Source organism: Gopherus flavomarginatus, chromosome 5, assembly GCF_025201925.1.
Source record: "Gopherus flavomarginatus isolate rGopFla2 chromosome 5, rGopFla2.mat.asm, whole genome shotgun sequence".
In the NCBI taxonomy this organism is placed as follows: Eukaryota; Metazoa; Chordata; order Testudines; family Testudinidae; genus Gopherus; species Gopherus flavomarginatus.
This window is the reverse complement of record NC_066621.1, coordinates 40,491,005-40,513,954: the sequence shown is the minus strand read 5'-3', so window position 1 is coordinate 40,513,954 and position 22,950 is coordinate 40,491,005. Positions and strand designations below refer to the sequence as shown.

General features: G+C 42.2%; 1 pseudogene; it reads right to left on the bottom strand.

Annotated features, from left to right (window-relative positions):
- The window catches only part of LOC127051016 (NACHT, LRR and PYD domains-containing protein 3-like), a 48,063-nt pseudogene extending 25,340 nt beyond the window's left edge, over positions 1-22,723 (bottom strand).
- Between the last annotated feature and the right edge of the window lie 227 nt (positions 22,724-22,950).

The following is a 22,950-nucleotide window of genomic DNA, read 5'->3' as shown; positions in this document are numbered from 1 at the left end:
TGTTTCAGCCACCTATTTCCTAACAGAGCTCAATTGCTTTCTACGTTTATTCCGAATGTAGGTCCTCTGTTCACCAGACACGATCCCTGCTTTTAAAAAGTGTCCCAATATGACTTTCCAGCATAGTCTTATTTTTACAGACGCTATCTTCAAATTATCTCTAGCAAAGGCTGTAGGGTTTCAGTTGGGGCTGTAGGGTTTCTACACAGTGAAAGACCCTTTCTTCCTCTTCAGGAACTTCCTACAAGAGGTTTGTTGGGGTCTGCAGCTCATGCCCAACCACATGGAGTGCTGGGTTACATGCAATATTCTCACTGATCACTGTCCCATTAGCCAGCAAAAGGAATTGGATATGCTGGTCCCAGCTACTTAGGGACTGTTTTACAAGGGTAGCCAGCTGAACCTCAGAGTCCTTCTGAGCTTTTCTACCACCCCATTAGAGTGTAGAACCTGAATTTCGGTGAAGAATTCATTCACTAGGACCCCAGTTAGTGTCACAGCCTCTTGATTTCTTATTGGAGAAGCTTGAAATTAAGCACATGAAATTAATTCACAAAAAACACTACCAGCAAATACTGATTGCCAGTCTATCTTAGGCATGAAGGCCCAAGCCCATCAACAGCAATGCGCTACATTGGCTCTGGCACCAGATATTGATGCATTGGGGCTCTCCTTATCTCCTGGGGCCTCTCTTTGCAATATAAACATCACATTTCCTGCATCTATTTTCTGCATCCTTTCTGCATTTTACCCAACAGAAATTCTCTCTTAGCTTAGCTAAGGCTTTTATAGCCCCAAAATGCCCAGGAGTTTTAAAATCATGACAACCTCAATTTTTAATGGATCTGGTACCTGTACCCGTCACCTGTCTTTTTCCCATCTCTCATACAGTATTGCATCTTTAATCTCCAAGTTTTACCACTTAGCTTTCAAATGTGGTGTGGTGAGAGAATGCACCTTGGAAGGTAGCCTGAAATTAGCAATGGATTTTTCTATCATGCACCATTCTCATATCAGGATCCTCTCTTTGGGAAACTTTCTGTTGCTCAAGAAGTTCATTCCAGCAACTCCATATTACTAGTCCCAGGAGATCAACAAAGTACATTTGCTTTTCTGTTAATCATAGGAAGCGAGGAGACAGCCACCTCTTCCTGAGCATACTCCTGCATGTGAGTTACCAATTCCTTGCTCTCCTGCTTAAGGCAGTATTTTCAATAAGCCTCCCAACATGGCCAACTGGACAAGGCATCAGCTTTACCATGTTTGTGCCTGTGCAAGCTTGTATGTAACTGTGAAATCACAGCACTGCAGTTTTTCCAACCACCTGGCAAGTTGCCCCTCTGGGTTCCTGAATCTGAAAAGCCCATTCATTTGATGATTGCATGGTCTGTCCTGACCATAATCTTCCTCCCATGCAAATAGTGATGAAAATAATCTACAGATTTAAACACTGCCAGGAAATCTTCTCATGGAGCAATAATTTCTCTCTGGAGAATTTAGACTTTTGCTGTAATAAGCCACCACCTTTTCAAATCTGTTGTGTTCTTGTGTCAACACTATCCCCAAATCATAAGCACTAGCATCTGTTTGCAGTATGAAAGGGGTTTTGTAACATGGCTAGGCCAAGATAGGAGCAGTCACAAGCATTTCAACTCTAAAAATGCTAAATCTCACACTGCTGAGCACTCCAACAGTTTCCTTCTCTCACCCTGCCAATGTAATCCTTTGGTAAACCCAAGGAGGACCCTTCTGTAATTGAAGCAGAGCCCTACAAACCTCTGCACATCTGTGAGCGTCTGCGAGCTCTGCAAAGCTTCAGTTTTCTGTCAGTGGAAATTCCCAACCCCCGTCACTGACTGAGTATCTCTTTTTGGAACTATTCACATCTCTTTGGGTTCAGTTCCAGAACGGCAGCCCTTTAGCTTATCACAGACCACTTGTAAATGTACCAGTCTTTGTTCAAAGGTTTTATCATGCACCAGGCTATCATCATGGGATGATGCCTGTCAGACACAAATTAAGCCTATTGAGATATTTAGGATTCTCAGGTACCATGGGGCTCTGTACTTTATTTGTTTTAAATGAAAATGAATGTAAAATAACTTTTAAAACAACAAGTACTTAAAGTAGGCTATTATCAGAAAGAGTAATATGATGTTCCAATTTTTCTTGGAAAATGCATTGTGAGATTTTCTTTATTAAAAAGTTTGAACTGTTTTCCCCTGAGTTCAGAGAGGTTCAGATACAGTGCTCTTGTTTAAACCCACGCTTCTCTAAAATCTCTATGTTATAAACCTTCCAGGATGCACACCCAATGTGAACTACTGACATGTTAAGTGCTAGAGACACACTCGGTTTTCAGTCTCCTCACACACCTAAAATCGTCACACACCGAGGGGGGGCTATGTACATACTTGTGGCTACTTACCTGAGTGTTTGCAGTTTGCAGTTTGGATGTTTTAGTCCCTTACATAGGTCCGGCACTGTTAGGTTTCCCTGGTCATTATAGCTCAGGTCCAGCTCTCTCAGGGTCTGATTAATGCTGAGAGCAGAGGACAGGTCCCTATAACAAGCAACTGTGAGACTGCACATCTCTAACCTGCAGAAGAATGGAGCACAGAGAGAACATACGTTATGGCTGTTCTAACAAGGGGGCTTTCCCTGGCAGCCACAACTCACTGACCAATCAGCATCTACACGGTTAATTTCTTAATTAATTTCTGGGAAAATATAAATAAAAAGCAACATGCGTCTGACAAAGTAGGTATTCACCCACGAAAGCTCATGCTCCAATACACTTGTTAGTCTATAAGGTGCCACAGGACTCTGTTGCTTTTTACAGATCCAGACTAACACGGCTACCCCTCTGAGATAAGTAAAAAGAAGATTTTAAAACAGGGAAAGGAGAAAGTTTCTTACTTCAGTTTCTTTAATTTGCAGTTTGGATCCTTCAGTGCTTGACACAGCAGGTAGACAGATGAATTATTTGGTTCAGCCTGTTCTTGCCTAGAAAAAATGGAAAATAGATTTTTATTTTTTTTCCCTGAACATGGTACTTTGAATGGGGCTTCTATATGAAGATATGGATTTTGCTACATTTGCAGTTCATTGTAAGCTCCCCTAAACAAAAATGTATTTAGCTCAGAAAGATGTACTTTCAATATCACAATCAAATTGTACAATCTGTTCTAAGTGCAACCAGTTCATTTTCTCTACTTGCAGTACAGTGGTTATTTGAACATTCACATGCTGTATTAGGCATTCATGCAAGTTGTGGTCTCTGCAAAGATTACATGCCTTTGGGTTCGTGAACAAGGGTCTGGTTTTCACTGACGCTGAGCAGCCACTATTGATATCAACTGGAGATGCTGGCGCTTAGTGCTTTTGAAACTCAAGCCCTAATTGCTTAACACTTTTAAAGATGCAATAAAAAAAATCAGAGGAATTTTGCTTAAAGCCTTATAGTGATTTAACTTAAAAAAGCATAACCCCAAGTACACTGTACTGAGTTTATCATCATTTCAGTTATCAGAAAGGTCCTGACATCAGAGAGCAGCACAGGTCATGGACATTTTATGACAGTTGTGACAAAGTTCCTCCTCTACCTTGGTGGGTCCTGCGCTTATTGGCGGATTTGTTCACCTCAGTGATCTTCCCCTCTTGTGGAACCCACAGTCTGGGTCAGCTCCTCCTGTGTCTGATCAGGAGTTGGGAGGTTTGGGTGGGAACCCGGGCCTGCCCTCTACTCCAGGTTCCAGCCCAGGGCCCTGTGGATCACAGTTGTCTATAGTGTCTCCTGTAACAGCTACATGACAACTACAACTCCCTGGGCTACTTCCCCATGGCCTCCTCCAAACACCTTCTTTATCCTCACCACAGGACCTTCCTCCTGGTGTCTGATAACACTCGTCCTCCTCAGTTCTCCAGCAGTACACTCTCTCACCGTCAGCTCCTTGCCCTCTTGCTCCCAGCTCCTCACATACACCCCTTCTCCTCTGGCGCCTCCCTGTCTGACTGGAGTGAGCTCCTTTTTAAACCCAGGTGCCCTGATTAGCCTGCCTTGATTGGCTGCAGGTGTTCTAATTAAAGTAGCTATCTCCACTGCCTTCTAGAAAGATCTTAATTGGCCCCAGGTGCCTTGATTAACCTGGAGCAACTGCCATTTGGTTACCAGGGTACTAGGGATTTGTTTAGCCTGAGGCTAACATACCTGTTTCTCAGTACTTTACTGTAACCATCTGGCCTTGCCCCATCACACAGCACATATATATAAGTAGTACAGTGGGACAAATTTTGATAAAAATATTTCTCAAAGTATGTGGAACAATCCCCTCCCAGACATATGTAAGTGCAATATAGAAGTTCTTTTCTCATTCTAATACTTTGTGTCTTATTGCCTTTATTTAATTCCAGCGTTCTGCCTTGTTTCATTTATTTAACGTATTTAAGAACTATACTAGTAGCTTTGCACAAATAAATTTTGTTTAGAATGTGTGCTAAATGCATTAACCTATTTCCCTCTGAAGAGGAAAAAGCATAAAATATATTTGTAGTGATTCTTGTGAGGTTTAATTAAATAGAAGAAAAAAATAGCATCTTTCAAAATGTCTGAATAGTGCCAAAAATGCACACCAGCCAACAAGTGATACCTAGTGGGTCCAGAAAGGGAGAAAAGAGTAGGAGGGACTTTGTATTCCTATGACCATGTTATTGGACAAAAAGAAGGTAGGGAATAAAGCAGTCTAGTTGGTGCAATATTGGAAGGGTGAGGACACTTGTAAAAATATATATAGTGATGGAACAGTATTATTATTATTATTAGACAGATACATGCAACACTGAGTCAATACTTAAAAACCTTTCAGTGGGATCAACTCCTGTTAAATGACAGGATTCTCAGACAAACATTGCCGACCTTTTACATCTCAATATTTAAAAACGCATTGAAACTACTGTTAAGCTAGCTTTAGCACTGAAATAGCAGGGAACTGAAAATACATACAAGGCAAGAAAATACACCTCACTAACGAGAAACACATTTACACAATCCATAAAGGTAGGCTTTGATTGGATAGTCAATGACACCATGTCATATGACCGAGCTAGAGAATCACAGAAAGAATTACTAACTTTTCACATTGAAAAAAGAATAAAGCAAACAATTTTATCCCCAAAGCTACTGTTTATTTCTGCTTCCCTGTAGATGTTGGCCTGGAACTTCTCCCAGTTTCCTGTGGCCTGCCTTCCTCTTACAGATTTAAAGAAACGACACATGCATATTTACACTCTAAAGCATAGCTAAATGTTTTATAGCTCTCTGTAGCCTTAGGAAATTGGTATGTTTTGGTGGAAAATAACACTTCTGTTGCCGCCACCACCACCACGCCCTGACTTAGTCAAATCCTGGATTGTTGTTTGTGTTGGAAGAAAATATACTCATGAACCTTGATGAAATTTTTGGTGTGAAAATATACAATGCCATATGTACATTTCATGTCATAGCTTTGTATCAGTTATTAGAATTATAAATGGAAGAAACTAATTCTTAGACATTTTCAGGCATCTTTAGCTTTTAAAAAATACTTTGCTGGCTATAAGAGTTTTTGTGGTGTGTTCTACTTTTATTGTACAGAATTATATATCAATCACACAATGCACCTGAAACAAAAACTGAGAACTAGTTTACGCCTTTCAGCTAGCAAAAGTAACACTACTGTCAATATTAAAGCATAAAGAACAGGCCCCATTCCCATTTAAACTAAGTCCTCTCACTTTGAGTGTAAGGGTTGTATACCCTTTACCACGGTGATGTAAAGTAGCCTTAGCATAAATAAGAATCAGGCTCAATAAAATAAATCTCAGGGTTAACAATTGTATCTTTTTTTTTAGACTAGTAGAACCTGCCCATCGATAGCTATCTTATTTTATCTGGTATGGGATATGCATACGGAAGATGAAACAGCTGTCTGTCCCAGTCACTAAGAGGGCAAAAACAAAAAAAAAGTGTTAGACAAAAGAGTAAGGTAACTTTGGCCCCAATGGTTCATACAGATGGAGTGTCTGACCCTTCTTCCCCTTCTATCCTCCAATGGGCTTAAATAATGTTCTATATGGGTGCAAGTTTCAACTTATAGGATCAGTGTTTTTGTTGATAATAACACCCAGAGAAGCTTCCACAATTGTGTCACTAACTTTCTGAAATTAAAATTGGGTTGGGGTTTTTTTTTTGGTGGGTCACTTAAGTCATTTATGAGTTATTAAAACAAGAAAGAAACAGATTTCCACTATTAAAGAAACTTTGCAAAGGGTTGGTGGCACTCAGATAATACTTACAGACATAACCGCTTAGCTGGTGGTGGAGCTAATTCTCCATTCTTGATTTCAACTCCAAATCTACATCCAGAGAGCCAAAGTGACTTCAGTGTAGGACAATTCTTTACAAAGAATGAAATAACCATTTGATCCATTTGGGTTAAAGAGTAATTACTTATATCTATTTCAGTGAAATGATCCAAAGCATTTTTCATAAAACTTTCTTCTTGGATCTCATATAAACAATGAAATTCTTCAAGCTTGTAAATCAGCTCATCATGTGAAGAGGAAAACGATAATTTTTTTTGTTTTGTTTTTACCCATTTCAGTAAATCTGGCTTTATTTTAGGTGAAATCTTCAAGCCAATTTTTTTCTTGATGTCCTTCATTGTCTCTTCATTTAAGAGACCAAACAGAAATCGTACTGTTAACATTAAATAATTTCCAGATTTTCCATAGTTTTCTAATAACAGTTTTGCATCTCTGTTAGGAGTCACTGAATATTTCATTTGTTTATCTTCCTCCAGTACATAAAACAATGCAGCAAAAAACTCCTGAAAGCTTAAGTGAATGAAGCTGTAGACACTTACACAATCAATGTCCCTTTTAAAAACACTCTCATTCAGAAAGAGGGGGAGAGAGTAGAATTCATCTAAACTGTACTCCTTTATTTCTTCCTCCCCAAACAGTATTTTCTGATTCCAAATTCCATCTGCAGCCAAAGAACAAAGTTTCTTCAGATTATCTTGCATATTTTGGTTTGGACTGTTACTGTGTGGCTCTAATAAACTGTATAAGAAAAGCACATACACAGCAGTGAGTGTTTTTGAATTTTGTGCAAAATCTTTACCTGCCTCCAGCTGTTGTTTCATAACAGTGCAGGTGATCCAACACACAATGGGGACAAAGCACATGGTGAAATGCATCTCATTTTGTTTCACAATATCAAAGGCTCTTGTTGCATCAATATTATTCCCAAAAAACTTGTGGAAATATTCCTTCCTGTCATCTTCAGAAAATCCCAGTATCTCTGCATAACGTGAACACTCCATACATTGTTGGAGTTTCTCCAGAGCAGTAGGTCTCGTAGTGATCATTAAGTAGGATTTAGGAAGCAACTTTTTCCTAAATAAACTGCTCAATGTATCTTTCATTGGCATCTCCTTCCTTGGATCTGTGCACAGACTATCTTCCTTTCGATCAAAGGAAAACCTCAGTTCATCAAAACCATCAATTATGAAGAGAAGTTTTTCTTGATTTAACAAAATCTCTTCAATTGGTACATTTTTGTCAGGACAATTTTTAGTAATTAAGTCAATCACTGTTCCTTGCTTACTTCCATAGTTTATTTCTCTACAATTTATGTAGAAAATGTATGCAAATCTGTTCTCATAAACTTCTCCAGAAGCCCAGTCTAACATGATCTTTTTTGCAGTCATTGTTTTTCCAATACCTGCAGCACCCTGCAGAACAACAATTTGTGGTGTTTGTCTATTTTCATCAGGATCAAATAAGGAGTTCACGGTAACAGAAGAACGAGTTCGTTCAGTCATGATTTTTGCATGTCTCCATCCGGAGGCCATTATTTCATGTTCTCTCTCCTTTTTGCAACGAAGCTTGCTTATAATAGTCAGTTTTGTATATCTTTTGCTTAGATTCACATTCTCACCGAGACGAGAGTTCCTTTCTTTTATTAACTGGTACTGTTTTTTAATATGTTCTTTATACTTCACCCTGTAATCTAAATCAGTGACAAGAAGCATTACAAACAAAAAATGAACTAGGAGCTGAGACCTTAATTTTAACAAATGAAATATTTTTCTATTTAAAATCATAATAATAAGAGTACATAAAATGTATTTTATCCTAGAGGATCTCAAATCATTTATCTATGTTCCAGATTCTGCAGCCCTAGCTTAAAGTTATACATGTGCAAGTACAAGTGTTTTGCTGAATTGGGGCCATGTACAAGAATTAATCCTTTCAACTACCACTGAAATGCAGCCACCTGTAAGATGAAACCTGTCAATCACAAGTGATTACCCACATTACACAAATGTAGTATGTAACTATTGTAACAGTCCCCCCATCATGTACCATCAGCAGGTTTTGAAACCTGACTCTTGAGCACTGCAGCACAGATATTGCAAGTCATGTGATTGGGATTCCTCCAGGAATTCATAAAAACATAAGGGGATAGAGAAGGGAGAGTCTCACTCAAGCAAGCATAAGGGAAGGCCCATGGAGGTGCAAGACAGACCATTGTGAGTTCTAGTCCTAGCCCTTCCCCAACTGCCGTTAGTATGTCTATGGCCTCATACGGCTACTTAGTGGAGGCAATAATCATTCCCAGACTTTACAAATAAGACACCCAAGACCTTGCACAAGGCCACTGCAGGAACAGCTAGACATAGAAACCAGGTATCCAATAGATCCAAGTCTCATCCACTTTGTCACAGTGAATTCCAGAAGACAGAGAGAGAGAGAGTGTGTGTGTGAGAGAGAGGCTCTGTATCACCCTCCTGGTGAAGAGGTGCTATTACCTTCATCCAAAAAAGGCTGACCCTTTAGCTGAAGTGGTGAAGGTTCATACATTTATATCCAGAGGTCTGGTGTTCAATCCCCACAGATGTCCACCATGGTATTACACTTGGTGATACTGTCTGTAACTATTATGTTTTTCCACTGCCAGTTACTCCTAGGGCAAACGTTAAAGAGGTCTGTGCTGCAGATTCAAAGACTGAGGTTGTAAAACCCTGCTGATGAGGGGAGGTGATTGGAATACATATGAAAAGTGTTGCTTTTTTTCTGACACCAGCATTGCCCTTCTATGGAGCAGTAGCAGATGTTCAGGGCCTTGCAAGGTGGCTTTCCATAAGGAGAAGAAATCAGTGATATGGAGTCTGGGTAAACTGTAAATGTAACGTGTGTGTAAATAAAGCACCAGCCTTGGAACAGAGGTGATCACACAGCATGCAGGGCAATCCCTTTTTCCAGGAATAGTGGCACTTGCCATAACAATATATATGTAGTTTTTTTAAAAAAAAGCCTAAGGAGCTTGGAATAATTGCTGGAAAGATCATATATTCAAAAACATTGTACTTAAAAAGTAAATTGTAATGTTTTAATATTTGTGGTAATGTATCTTTAGTGCTTGCATTTTGGTTAATGAGAGTAGTCCTATTAAAAATAGTCTGTGACTCTTGATTATAGACTCTGTTTTCAGGAGATAGTGATCTTTGCATGGGAGATTTTGTTTGTGTGTCCAGACCAGGGGTGGCTCCAGGCACCAGCACACCAAGCGCATGCCTGGGGTGGCAAGCCACGGGAGGCGCTCTGCCGGTCGCTGGTCTGCCGGTGGCTGCCTCCTGCAGACGTGCTGCCAAATTAGCGGGACCAGGGACCTCCCACAGGCAAGCCACTGAGGGCAGCCTGCCTGCCATGCTTGGGGTGGCAAAATACCTAAAGCCGCCCCTAGTCCAGACAATGAAGACCCTGATTGTGTACACTTCAAAAGAATCCAAATTTGACTTAACAAATGTATATTTCTAGAAAACGAGCTTTTATTCTCAATAGGTGTAACACTAGCTTATCCAGAAGACTGGATGCTCTAGGGCATTGCTGATTAACTACAGAGCCTTTCATCTTTAGGGCACCTATTTAGGTCTTGCCCAGCTCCATAGGAATTAAAAATCATATTGAAGAAAGTGGATTTAGTCTGTTTACATTGGGACAACTGAGCAGAATCTGGGCTCACATCTCTCCCACATAGAGTTCCACTTCCTCAGTTTGTGCATACACATCAGCCAAAAGGGAAAGATTCAAAAGTTGCAGTAATTTTAGGTTTTCTTACCTTTCTCTATAGCCTTTCTGAGTCTAGCAGCAGAATCTCTCACACAGATTTTGTCAAAAAAAATATAAAGTTGCATCCACAGCATCTTCACTATAGAATTCTATCAAGAGCTGCACAAGATCTGTGACATGAGCAGCCTTGTCCAGCTGATGTTTGGAGATAGTCCCTTTTTCTTCATAATTAGTATATAATAATTTAAATTTAAATTTTTTAAGGTTTTCCTCTGAGAGATTCTCCAGAGCATTTAGAAGGAGTTCATCCATTTTCTTTGCTTGGATTGAGGACTCTAGAAATCATCTGAAAACGTAGATAGAAGATGATAATTAAATTACTTGAGGGTCACACACTTTGTTGTTCACATAGGCCAACCTGTACACCCAGCTAGGACATCAGCCACACTATAGCTGGACCCCTCACCCACCCATCCTGGTCAGAACCCTATTGATTTTTGGGAAGGAGGAATCTGAAAATCCTGATTTCCACTAAAATCAGGCATTCCCAGTTTTCAAATTTCTCCCCAAATCAGTTGAGTTCTGACAAGAGCAGTAGGATGGGGGTCCCAGCTGGGGGTGGGGCGCAATGGCCATAGTTAGGGAGTGACAAAGGAAAACGCTGCAGTTAAAAAATTCAGTAGCAACAAAATAATGTCTAGCATCAAAACTAAGCATTAAAACAGTTGACCTAGGGCAGAAAGTTTGACTTGAGGTTTAAAGATTAATCTAAATAGCTCTGAAGGAGATTAATTTTATTACTGGCTTGTATTCTTGGATATGAGAAAGGTTTAAAAAGACAAAGAAAGGGAGATGTGGAGTTAAGTCATACAGCTCTTGGTCATCCAGTTCCTAGACAAGACCAGGCTGTGTTTGTGCGGGGCACTTCCACGTGATCTTCAGTAAAGCTCTTACACCTGTTTGTAGATGCACATGCATCTATGTGCTGCTCGTCCCTGCCTGCATGACAACAGAATGTTCCTTTCCCTCTTCCACAAACACGGGGTATGTCTACACTACGAAATTAGGTCGATTTAATAGAAGTCTTTTTTTAGAAATCAATTTGATACAGTCGATTGTATGTGTCCCCACTAAGCGCATTAAGTCAGTAGTGTGCATCCACAGTATGGAAGCTAGTTTCGATTTTTGAAGCGCTGCACTGTGGTAGCTATCAGCCTCCGCTGTCCATTGGAGTTCTGAGTTGAGCTCCCAATGCCTGATGGGGCAAAAACATTGTCGCAGGTGGTTCAGAGTACCTGTAGTCCGTGAAAGCAACGGCAAAAAATTGTTTCTTGCCTTTTTTCCTGGGTTACCTGTGCAGACAACATACCACAGCAAGCATGGAGCCTGCTCAGATCACTGTCACTGTATGTCTCCTGGGTGCTGCTGGCAGATGCAGTACTGCAGTGCTACACAGCAGCATCTCCTTGCCTTGCCTTGCGGACAGCAGACGGTGCAATACAACTGCTAAGTGTCGTCATCGTCCCATTGGTGCTCCTAGCCAACCTCAGTTAGGTTGGCTGGAGGCGCCTTGGGCAGACATGGGTGTTCCTGGCCGACCTTGGTGAGGTCGGTTGGGGGAGCCTGGACAAAAATGGGAATGACTCCAGGTCATTCTCTTCTATAAGTTTCGTCTAATGGAGATTCAGACCTGCCTGGAATATCATGCCAGCTGGAGGCTTCTGCCTCAGGCTGCTTTCTCAGTCGGCAGCACCACGCGGTCACACCTACCCCAGCCTACCCGTTGCTCCCATGGCTCACGAAGCCTGGACAGTAGTAAGGAGCAGTTCAACTATAGGCTGAGCAAGTGCATAATAGTGGTAGAATGTGCCTTTGTATGTTTAAAAGCTCGCTGGCACAGTTTACTGACTCAGTTAGACCTCAGCAAAACCAATATTCCCATTGTTATTACTGCTTGCTGTGTGGTCCACAATATCTGTGAGCATAAGGGGGAGACATTTATGGCGGGGTGGGAGGTTGAGGCAAATCATCTGATCGCTGATTAAGCACAGACAGACACTAGGGCAGTTAGAAGAGCACAGCAGGGCATGCTGTGCATCAGAGAAGCTTTGAAAACCAGTTTCATGACTGGCCAGGCTACTGTGTGAAAGTTCTGCTTGTTTCTCCTTGATGAAAACCCGCCCCTTTGGTTCACTCTACTTCCCTGTAAGTCAAGCACCCTCCCCTCCCCCCTTTGATCTCTGCTTGCAGAGGCAATAAAGTCATTGTTGTTTCAAATTCATGCATTTTTTATTAATTCGTCACACAAATGGGGGGATAACTGCCAAAGTAGCCCAGGAGGGATGGGATAGGAAGGAAGCACAAGGGTGAGGTAGTTGTAGGGGCACCCTAGAATGGCATGCAGCTCATCATAGAAGCAGCATGTCTGGGGCTCTGACCCGGAGCGGCCGTTTGCCTCTCTGGTTCTTTGGTAGGCTTCCTGGAGCTCCTTAAGTTTCATGCGGCACTGCTGAGGGTCCCTGTTATAACCTCTGCCCTTCATGCCCTGGGAGATTTTTTCAAATATTCCAGTATTTCGTGTTTTGGAACGGAGTTCGGATAGCACAGATTCATCTCCCCATACAGTGATCAGATGCAGTACCTCCTATTCGGTCCATGCTGGAGCTCTTTTGCAATTCTGGGACTCCATGGTCACCTGTGCTGATGAGCTCTGCATGGTCATCTGTGCTGATCAGCTCGCCACGCTGGCCAAACAGGAAATGAAATTCAAAAGTTTGTGGGGCTTTTCCTGTCTACCTCGTCAGTGCATCTGAGTTGAGAGTGCTGTCCAGAGCGGTCACAATGGAGCACTCTGGGATAGCTCCCAGAGCCAATACCATCAAATTCTATCCACACTACCCCAAATTCAACCCAGTAGGGTCCATTTCAGCACTAATTCCCTTGTCAAGGAGGAGTTCAGAAATCGATTTTAAGAGCCCTTTAAGTTGACAAAAATGGCTTCATCGTGTGGACGGGTGCAGGGTTAAATCAATCTAATGCTGCTAAATTCAACCTAAACTCACAGTGTAGACCAGGGCACTATAACACTTCCCTGCTGGAAAATCGTTCAGTAAGGGTATGGCTGCACTACAAGCACCACAGTCACGCTGCAGCTACACCACTGTAACACTGTAGCATAGTAACAGAAATGGTTTTCCCATTGCTGTTGTAAACTCCTCCCCTCAACAGGTAGGTTATGTTGATGGAAAAATTCTTCTGTCAACCTAGCGGCATCTACACCAGGGCTTAGATCAATTTAACTACCTCTCAGGGGTGACATAGCTAGGTCGACTTAAGTTTTAGGTGTAGACAGGCCTTACTCCATACTAGTGGTGATAGGAAGCCATTCATTTTCAGTCATTTCCCCTGCTGGGCCACTGTGCACAAGCGAAACTGACTTAGCTTGTGTGAAAAAATCAGGACTTGTAATTAAACCAAACTATATGCTAAGACAAAGCTGTAATGAGACCTTCCTTTCCAATTGGGTTAGCCAGAATGTTAAATTACTTCTTTCTTTCCTCTGTGCTACTCAGACCAAAAATGGAACAAATTAGGGTTTGATCCTCTGGCCCCTATTCACACAGCATTCCATTGACATTAATGGGACATCTGTCAGAATAAGGACTTCAAAAATGAGTCTTAAGTTTTGAAAATATTTAAATAAGTTAACAGCAGGCACACAGTTCAAATCAGAACAAGAACACTAGTTTTTAAGTGTAGATTCATGACTATTTCATGATTATAAACAATTTCAATCTATTTAATGTATTTTCAGTAGAAAACTTCATAGCAGATTTTCATTAAAAACTTAAATAGCCCTGGTTCACCACTCCTCCCGCACATCAATTTTATACGGATAACATTGTTCTCAAAACATAAAACCAATATAAGGAAGTGTAGAAACACACCCAATATGCTAAGCATAACAATAAAGTACCGTATTGTATCCTATTTAGACTTATGTTCTGAAAACACCGTTTTAACATATGCTGTTCTTTAAATAGAATCAAACTAGTTTTGTCGAACGAAGCTTTTGTGTATTTGGAGGACCGTAACATGAAAGTACATATTGCCTGCAGTAATTGTAGCAAATATTTATATCCGGTGTGACAAAGTTCCTCCTCTACCTTGGTGGGTCCTGCGCTTATTTGGCAGATTTGCTCACCTCAGTGATCTTCCCCACAGTCTGGATCAGCTCTTCCTGTGTCTGATCAGGAGTTGGGAGGTTTAGGGGGAACCCGGGCCTGCCCTCTACTCCGGATTCCAGTCCAGGGCCCTGTGGATTGCAGCTGTCTATAGTGTCTCCTGTAACAGCTGCAACTCCCTGGGCTACTTCCCCATGGCCTCCTCCAAATACCTTCTCTATCCTCACCAAGGACCTTCCTCCTGGTGTCTGATAACGCTTGTATTCCTTAGTCCTCCAGCAGTACACCCTCTCGCTCTCAGCTCCTTCCGCCTCCTGCTCCCAGCTCCTCACACGCACTTCCTCTCCTCTGGCTCCCCCTCTCCTGACTGCAGTGAGCTCCTTTTTAAACCCAGGTGCCCTGGTTAGCCTGCCTTGATTAGCTGCAGGTGATCTAATCAGCCTGTCTGCCTTAATTGGTTCTAGCAGGTTCCTGATTACTCTAGCTCAGCCCCTGCTCTGGTCACTCAGGGAACAGAAAACTACTCATCCAGGACCAGTATATTTGCCCTCTACCAGACTCCTGTACCCCACTGGTTTGGATCTGTCACACCAGATATCGCTCAAAAATCCCTATAGGGATTGGTACCCCATTGGCTGAACTTTACAATTATAGGCCTGGATGCAACAAAACGCTTAAGCAACTGCTTAACTTAAACCACACAAATAGTCCCACTGAAGTCAATCAGACTACTCATGTAATTAAATGTAAACTATATGCTACATTTTAAGCACATTGCTGAATTTTATCCTTAGAAGAGACAATCTATGACCTATGAAGGAAGGCTGAAAGAATTGGGTTTGTTTAGTCTGGAAAAGAGAAGACTGAGAGGGGACATGATAGCAGTTTTCAGGTATTTAAAAGGGTGTCATCAGGAGGAGGGAGAAAACTTGTTCACCTTAGCCTCTAATGATAGAACAAGAAGCAATGGGCTTAAACTGCAGCAAGGGAGATTTAGGTTGGACATTAGGAAAAAGTTCCTAACTGTCAGGGTAGTTAAACACTGGAATAAATTGCCTAGGGAGGTTGTGGAATCTCCATCTCTGGAGATATTTAAGAGTAGGTTAGATAAATGTCTATCAGGGATGGTCTAGACAGTATTTGGTCCTGCCATGAGGGCAGGGGACTGGACTCGATGACCTCTCGAGGTCCCTTCCAGTCCTAGAATCTATGAATCTATGATCTCTACTTCAAAGGGTTTAGAGTCTGAAGCAGTGGTTCTCACCTATTTACCATTGTGGGCCTCATATGCAGCTCTCTGTGTTATGTTGACTGCATTCACACAATATATATACTACCTGTATGACCCTGAGGATGTCACATGGGCCGCAACTGTGTGCTGATTGAGCCACAAGCCACAGGTTAAGAATCACGGGTCTAAAGGAAGGAAGTTGAGATAATGTGAACAAAATATTTATCAATGTGCCTTTTACTAATGTAACATTTCACACAGCTGTAGAGCACAATACTCCCTAAGGCACTCCCATCTCCAATAAATTCTGTAAGTAATACATACCCCAACTTCATCGAATGTGCACTGTCATGCAAAATCACAACAACCACGGTTAAAGTGTCAAAGCAGAATAACTTTCAAGTGACTTGACTGTTTGACAGTCAGATGTGTCAGTCTGTCAATACAAGAAAGAATGAGGTAGTCCCTGTCAGGTGATCAAGTCATGGGTGGTCTTGCCTAATGGTTGTAGCAAAAGTCCAGCCTACCAGGTAGAGCTGAATCCAAAGGGGGCCAGTCCAGAAGTGATGCGGAACTGGGAGTCAGAAGCCAAAATCAAAGGGTTAACCAGAGTTGCAGTCAGGACTGGGAATCAGAAACCAGGAAGAAGCTGGAGGCTGGAGTACAAGCCAGTACAAGCTGATATTGGAGCAAGGCTATAGATAACCGAGGCAGAGAACCAAGCACAGCTGGGTGAACAACGCATTGAGCAGCCACTGGCCGGCTGCTGAGCTTAGATATCAGCCTGCTGACTCCTGCACCCAATCAGGTGGTGCAGTCAGCCAACTTCAATCAGGGCCAGCTGTGCTCATTAGGTTGCCAAGAGACTGGCTTTGCGGCAGGCTGGCCCAACAGCTAAAATTTTGAATCAGAGCACAGAGTTTAGTGAAGCTGAGATGTGTAGTGCTTCGCAGTTCGTGCTGGAGATAGAAGTGAATGTCTTAGGGAGCCTGTTACTATGTTGTAGGTGATGTGATGGCAAGGAATGCTGGAGACTTTCCCCTTAACTTCTTAGGGGCTAGTCTACACTAGAATTGCTACAGCAGCACAGCTGTACTGATGTAGCTGCGCCGCTGTAGCGCTGCTGGTGTAAACACTCTATGCCAATGAAAGAGAGCTCTCCCACTGGCATAATTACTCCACCTCCCCAAGCAGCGGTACCTATGGCAGTGGGAGAGTATCTCCCACCAACATAGAGGTGTCCACATTAACACTTAGATTGATGTCACTTACATCGCTCAAGGGGTGGCATTTCCACACCTCTGAGCAACTTAAGTTAAAAAGTAAGCGCTAGAGTGTACAAGTCCTAAGTTTCATACTTTCAAAGTTTTGGGGTGGATAGATATGTCCTAATGCAATCTTAACCGTGACTAAAAGTTTTTGTACATGTCAATTATTTCCTGTAGTCCTACTTAGAGGAATTACTGCAAACATTTGCGTGGTTATCAGTAAAGCTTGAGTATATTTGTCCATCTATTGATGATGCAGGTATTATGCTTAAACAGGATCTGTACTCTTCATCATTCCCTTATTTTAGCTATCGGAACCATACATACCCCAGTTGAGCCAGTGATATGAACACAGATGTAATACATGGTTTGCTGGTAAAACTGGGATAATACCGATCTACTTCACAGGAGGTTTTACAAGTATTCATTAGACAATGTTTGCAAAGAATTTTAGGTGTGCAAACTGATATAGAAATACTAAATACTATTATGATGTTGTTTTATTATTTAGAACACGCCATCACTGTTCAGTTGCTACGCTGATGGCAAAGTTGTGCTTTTCTAGTGAATGTAATCATAGACTTAAGGTCAGACAGGACCATTATGATCATCTAGTCTGATTTCCTGCACAATGCAGGCCACAGAATCTCACCCACTCACTCCTGTAAAAAAACCCTAACCTATGTCTGAGTACTGAAGTCCTCAAATCGTAGTTTAAAGACCTCAAGGTGCAGAGAATCCTCCAACAAGTAACCCATGCCCCACGCTGCAGAGGAAGGCAAAAAACCTCCAGGACCTCTGCTAATCTTCCCTGGAGGAAAATTCCTTCCTGACCCCAAATATGGCGATCAGTTAAACCCTGAGCATGTGGGCAAGACTCACCAGCCAGCACCCAGGAAAGAATTCTCTGTAGTAACTCAGATACCATCCCATCTAACATCACAGACCATTGGGCATATTTACCTGCTAATAATCAAAGATCAATTAATTTCCAAAATTAGGCTATCCCATCAATACCATCCCCTCCATAAATTTATCAAGCTTAGTCTTGAAGCCAGATATGTCTTTTGTCTCCACTACTCTCCTTGGAAGGCTGTTCCAGAACTTCATTTCTCTAATGGTTAGAAACCTTCGTCTAATTTCAAGTCTAACTTTCCTAGTGTCCAGTTTATATCCATTTGTTCTTGTGTCCACATTGGCACTAAGCTTAAATAATTTCTCTCTCTCCCTGATATTTATTCCTCTGATATATTTATAAAGAGCAATCATATCTGCCCTCAGACTTCTTTTGGTTAGGCTAAACAAACCAAGCTCTTTGAGTCTCCTTTCATAAGACAGGATTTCCATTCCTCAGATCATCCTAGTAGACCTTCTCTGTACATGTTCCAGTTTGAATTCAGTATAAAGTCAGTACAGCAATACAGTTGTCATAAACAGATAGTTAAGGGTTACTGTCTCTTTTACCTGTAAAGGGTTAAGAAGCTCAGTAAACCTGGCTGACACCTGACCAGAGGACCAACAGGGGGACAAGATACTTCTAAATTTTGGTGGAGGGAAGTCTTTGTTTGTGCTTTTTGCTTTGGGTGTTATTCGCTCTTGGGACTAAGGGGGACCAGACGTACATCCAGGCTCTCCAAATCTTTCTGAATCAGTCTTTCATATTTCAAAATTGTAAGAAATAGCCAGGCAAGGCAGATTATCTTGTTTGTTTTTTCAACTTGTAAATGCTTCTTTTTTACCTCTGTTTGCTGTAACTTTGAATCTAAGGCTGGGGGAAGGGGTCCCTCTAGTCTATATGAATCTGAGTACCCTGTAAAGCATTTTCAATCCTTATTTTACAGAGATAACGTTTACCTTTTATTTCTTTAACTAAAAGCTTTCTTTTAAAGAATCTGATTGATTTTCCTTGTTTTAAGATCCAAGGGGATTGGGTCTGAACTCACCAGGGATTGGTGGGGGAAAAGGAGGGGGGATGGTTAATTCCTCCTTGCTTTAAGATCCAAGGAGTTTAAATCTGTGTTAACCAGGGAATTGGTGAAGCCTCTCAAGACTGCCCAGGGAGGGGAAGGTTTTGGGGGGACAGAAAGTGTACCAGACACTAAATACTAGCTGGTGGCAGCGTACCAGATCTAAGCTAGTAATTCAGCTTAGAAGTATTCATGCAGGTCCCCACATTTGTACTCTAAAGTTCAAAGTGGGGAAAGAACCTTGACAACAGTAGACACCATCTCTAACAAGAAAATATAGTAGAGGAGAATAGATTATTCACTTCATGTGTCTTTGGATTCCTTTAGTTATTTGTGTAGTTCAAATGGGCCTAGAAATGCTTCTCAGACAGTTTGCCATCATCTCTAACCTGAACAGTATAACATATGCCAAGATGTGAACAGAAGTTTGGGTGCTCCCTAATGGAGTTTAGGAACTGCTGCATTACAGTAACGGCTATGTGGAGTGGGTGTAACACAATACCATTCTGATCTAGTAATATTTTAAATCCATTTTGTGCTAGGTGCAATGCACTATGCATAAAGGCAGTTGATATACAAGCTAAGAAACAGTGGAGAATCAAGCTTATTCTGTGCATTTCTGTAGGCCTCAACATCAGAAAAACAGAAACACATGGATTTGGTGAAGAATGTTCTCCTGCATAACAACGGGCCAATCAGACTTTATGATTAAATGGCCCCTTCTAGCCTTAAGTCTATGGATCTACAAAAGCGATAAGAATAGAGTTAGAGAGCTAAATATGGAGGGTTGGATTCACAGGCCTGCTGAGATGCAAAAATGCTGAAAGCCAACTTAACCAGCCAGTGGAGGGTTCCCACAGCATGAGGGAATCCCTAGGAGGGGACTCTACCACCACAATGCTGACCCCCAGCAGAAGGGGCATGGCCAGGGGAAAGGGTGGGTGGCTAGAACACTCTGTGCTGTAGCAATCCCTGGCTGCTAGAATGGCCCCTTTGAGCTGTTAGCACTGAGGTGCCAATTAGAACAGCCCGAGGGTGCTCAGAGTTACACTGTGAGCTGAACCAGCAAACCTCCGAGCTCTTAAATGTATCTTATTTTGCTTTTGAAGTCCTGTAGTTTATCTTTATCTTTAGCGGTGCTTCACCAAGTCCCTTTTTGTGTGTTGTAATCAGTGGTTTGTGATCAGTTTCCACTTTGAAGCAATGGTCAGAAAATGGTAAAATCTTGTACATCCATATTCCAGACCTAGTGCCATTTTTTCAGTTTGTGCATACATCATCTTTGCAGCTGTTACCACCGTAGCTGCATAAGACTAGCCCCATAATAGACCTGCTGCCAGCCCTCCTTTTGAGGCATCTGTAGAGATCTTGGTGTCTTTCCACGGGTTAAAAAATTGCAGCACTAGAATGGATATCAGAATATGCTTTAAAATGCTGAACTCTTTTTCATGCTCTGGCATCCATGCCCATTCAGTGCTCTCTGGAGGGGATGTCTTAGGTGAGTTGTGCAAGCTGTGTAGTTAGGTATGAGCTTGCTGACATAATTCAACATGCCTAGCAGCCTTTGAATTTCCTCTTTATCTTTAGGTCTTGGCATGTTCAGTATTGCCTGAATCTTTGATGCATCAGACCCTTTCAGGCCAGTCCCTCTCCCAAGCATGTTGTTTGAAGTTGACCCTTGGCCTTAGACAGTTTAAGGTTATCAGCTCTTACAATTTCTAATGCTCCCCTTAGGCATGCCTGATGTTCTATAGCAGCACTGCCCCCAAGTTATTATGTTGTCAGTGCACACTTTCATGCCTGCTAGACCCCCTCGTATCTGGCTATTCTATGGTGAAACACTTCCGGGGCTGAACTTATTCCAAACGTCAGTCTTAGAAATGCCAAATTATATGCAGAAAGTGCAGATTTTGGTGCTCCCAGTGTCTAACGGTATCTGTCAAAATCCTGCCAATACATCTAATTTGCTGGAGAATTTTGCTCCTGCCTTCTCAGACAATAGTTCACTTCTTGAGAGGAAGTGGAAGTGTTTTCTTTTTATGTTTTTGTTCAGCTTCTTGGGGGTCCATACACAGATGTAGTACCTGTCATTTCTTCTCTACAGTTATTAAGGAATGAAAGGGATCCTGCTTGTACAGTACAACTTCAGGCACACATCTTGCAAAGATTTTCATGGCTGCTTGATGAGCAACCAACCATGCTGAGACAGGTATGCTCTACAGAGAAATATGCATCAACACTACAAAACGAAGCACAGCAGGAAAGAACTTACTGCATGTAAGAAGGTACATTTAAATTTGACTTACATTTATTTGAGACCTTATAAATGTTAGATATTCAAAGTAGAAAATCTGTATAATAGAAACTGCACTCTGCTCCCTTTCCCCTAGCAGTGTCCTCTATATGCGAACTTGAAACAGAGCCGCCCAGAGGATTCAGGGGGCTTGAGGCAAAGCAATTTAGGGGGCCCCTTCCATAAAAAAAAAGTTGCAATATGATAGAATACTATATTCTCGTGGGGGGCTGGGGCAAATTGCCCCACTTGCACCCCCTTCCCAGCAGCCCCACTTGAAATATGGTAATCCTATCATTCTTTCTCCATAGCATATATCCTCTTAATAAGACCAAGCACCTCACTTAGATATAGGCCCAAAACTGCCTCTCTGTACCACCACAAACTAGTTTTATCATTTCCCCTTTGTATTTAAGAGTCAGTGCTCACTTTTCTCAACAGTAGAATTGTTTCTCCATTGTTGTCTTTCAAAGACACTTTTGACTGTCCTACTTTTAAGTGCTCCTTGTATCTCTTTCTATTTCAGTTTATTACATTTACTTATGCCATCCATTGTGCATGTCACATAAGCTCCATTTGTAAACATTTTAAGGAGCCAATTGTTTGAGTTTTCAGCCTCCTTTATTGTGCTTAAGAACAGCTCCTCCTCTTTACTTGAGGAATCCTTTTTTGTACGTAATACCTGCACTTTCCTGCTTTCTCTGTACATTTTAGCATATGGTTGGGTTCATGGAGGGAGCAGGTTCTGAAAGGAGGAACCTGGAGGAACCTGCTTACTCCAGGACCACCTTTCCTAAGTCCCCTTTTCTGGTAAACTTTCTAACCAGGTCCCCTGAAAGCTCCCTTTCCTCAGCAGCTGCCCTCTGTACTCTAGGGCCTACTGACAGAATCCTCAGAAGCATTTATTCCAGAGGCAACTCGTAATAATCTGCTCTGGCAGTGCTGGGGGGGAGGGCACTGAGGTGTAAGTGAGGGATCCAATGTGAGCCCTGGGAGCAAAAAGGATGGCCCAGCGGGAGCCATTGCTTCTGTGTGAGGGGGGTCCAGCATGGGACATGATCCCACTCCTCTGAACATGGAAAAGCTCTTCCTTAATTAGCTACCCCCAGGCAATTAACTACTCACAGCTGGATCCACATTAGCTCTCTCTCTCTGGAGCCTGCCACAGGTAACCTGGTCCCTGACTCCCCTGAAAGGGCCAGCCCGTGACAGCCACACAATGATCTCAAAACTTTTTCATTATTTCTTGAAGACTTTCCTCTCTCTCCCTCCACCACAACGTGGATGGAATCCACTGTAGGCAGCTAGAGTTTCTGTGCCTTCCATGATTAAGAGCAGAACAACCTTTTGCTCATCTTCCCCCTGGGGCTGTCATATACAGTTTGAAATGCTGTTTGAACCTTTTCCAGGCACATTCAGCATTTCCCCTGATTCTCAGGGTGAGTGGGGAATTACCTGCAGTTGCACATGCTGTTTGCTGCCATTGCTACGTTACCTCTCTCTGGTCCGGTACGCTGTGCCGCCAACTCATGGTACCAGGTCATATCTTACTGATAAACAGAGTAATGCCAAGGTAAACCCTGAATTACGAACAGGAGCTATGTACAGAACTGAGGCAACAAACTTTCTACTACTCTGTAGCAGCAAAATCAGCCACAGCTGTGTCCTCGGCAGGCTTGAGTTTACTGCCCGGAAGGAAATGCATCAGCCGAGAATCAAGTGTGTCACAGGAAAACCAAGACTGCATGTATGCAGGAAGAAGGGCATCTCTGCACATCTGGAGGACTTACTCTATAGCACAACCCCATAGTACATTAATTGGAGAAGGACCTGACCAGAACCCTGCCAGCCCCTAAGATTCACCTTATTTAAGGAGGGGAACAAATAGGAT